We start from the raw sequence: 2,024 nt of genomic DNA, 5'->3' as shown, positions 1-2,024 counted from the left end.
GTCATTTTTGTTTCATTCCTTTTTTCTGGTTAATTAAGACCAGAATCAGGAGCAGTTTGCATGCAGGTGGGGACGTCGGTGTTATGGTACATATTAGGCCTGCATTTAACGATTATTTTACAAATCGATTAATCTGTTGATTATTTTTCTTGAATAATCGGATAGCTAAATGTTCCTTAAAGGAGTTTTTTTTTTTTTTTTACAGAATTCAACAAGATGAAACTAAAACCTTTCCACTTAAGGAGTTTTGGATAGAGCATATTGATGGACGAAAATTAATATTTTATCTTAAATGCAAAGTGTTTTTTGTTCTTTTTTACAATCTTGGTATAAATATTGTTCCTAGTGGGTTGCTGTGTCAGCTAAAGGCACGTTTTCGAGTCTCTGCACTCAGTAAACGATTCATCGAACGCTAAAGTAGTTGACGATTATTTAAATAATCAATTAATCCGATTGTTTCAGCCCTATTATAAATTGACGTTTGTGGCCAAATGCATCACTTAAGTCTCACTCTTGACATTTTCTTCTGAAACTTGGCAGCTCTGGATCTATTGAGCTACTTCACGGATAGGTGGAATCAGCGGAGTAAAAAATAACCTCCAGCTTCTGCCTCTGAGTTTATTTACTGCCTGTCACTACCTGCCATTATTTCTATTTTTATCAGCTGCCCTGGGGCTTCCTTCTTTTACATCGGAGACCAATCCCACCGGTTCCCTGCCTACAGTCAGCCAATCAGGTGATTGCTGTAAGTTCGTAGTGAGTAATGCTGCTGTGTTGCAAATTCAGGTCTGAGGCCTTGGTAAGGTGACTCTGCTGTGGTCAAATGTGTCTCAAGTGGAACCACAAAACTCTCTGTAGTGGGTGTAAGGAGACATCTGTCATTGACTCACACGTACATGGGATATTGACGCCCTTCTCAGAGAAATAGCTCACAGGGGGGATTAGCTCAGATGGTAGAGCGCTCGCTTAGCATGCGAGAGGTAGCGGGATCGATGCCCGCATCCTCCAATTTTCCTTTTCAACCTTTACTTTGACTCTTTCCTTTGGATTTGGAGGCATCTTTAAAGATAAGTTGTAATAAACCATTAATATAGAATAAATGGTATACAGTAGCTTGTATAAATATAATATTACATGTATAAAATGCTTAAAACTGAGATTAGCAAACCTACTGATAAAGATATGTTGGTTTCTGATAGCTGGTGCAGCTTTGACATTTTTCCACAGTATTACAAAACATTTTAATGTTGTCTTTTGTTATACTTCTAGAAGAAGAGTTTCCTCCAGATGCCTTATGTCCTGAAATGTAAGCAAACTATTTGTAAGGAAGAGGTACGGAAGAGGATTAGGGCCACTGAAAAAAAAAAAAAAGTTAACTGATTTTTAAAAAAAAAATTTCAGTTTAGTATGGGAAAAAAGTCAGAATTCTGACTTTAATCTCAGAATTCTGACTTTAATCTCAGAATTCTGACTTTAATCTCAGAATTCTGACTTTTTTCTGAGAATTCTGACTTTAATCTCAGAATTCTGACTTTTTTCTCAGAATTCTGACTTTAATCTCAGAATTCTGACTTTTTTCTCAGAATTCTGACTTTAATCTCAGAATTCTGACTTTTTTCTCAGAATTCTGACTTTAATCTCAGAATTCTGACTTTAATCTCAGAATTCTGACTTTAATCTCAGAATTCTGACTTTTTTCTCAGAATTCTGACTTTAATCTCAGAATTCTGACTTTTTTCTCAGAATTCTGACTTTAATCTCAGAATTCTGACTTTTTTCTCAGAATTCTGACTTTTTTCTCAGAATTCTGACTTTAATCTCAGAATTCTGACTTTAATCTCAGAATTCTGACTTTAATCTCACGATTTTGGATCTTAATGCAGATGCGCACCATGCAGGAAGAGATGTGGCAGCACTAAGCTTCATTGCCAAAGATACAAGTAGTTTGGGACGGCCTGGTGGAAAATGACGGAATTAGGTGACTTTTTACGTGCCAGAGGAGTCCCCGATGATGCCATTTCATT

At 36.5% G+C, this 2,024-nt stretch overlaps 1 non-coding gene across 1 annotated transcript; it reads left to right on the top strand.

The window, feature by feature from the left end:
- The first annotated feature begins 935 nt into the window (after nucleotides 1–935).
- trnaa-agc lies at nucleotides 936–1,008 on the top strand. Its single transcript has one exon. It is a non-coding gene; the product is annotated as a tRNA-Ala (tRNA).
- Nucleotides 1,009–2,024: the final 1,016 nt, after the last annotated feature.

Source organism: Cyprinodon tularosa, unplaced genomic scaffold, assembly GCF_016077235.1.
Source record: "Cyprinodon tularosa strain WSP-4 unplaced genomic scaffold, ASM1607723v1 ctg589, whole genome shotgun sequence".
In the NCBI taxonomy this organism is placed as follows: domain Eukaryota; kingdom Metazoa; phylum Chordata; class Actinopteri; order Cyprinodontiformes; family Cyprinodontidae; genus Cyprinodon; species Cyprinodon tularosa.
This window is presented reverse-complemented; position numbering and strand designations above follow the sequence as displayed.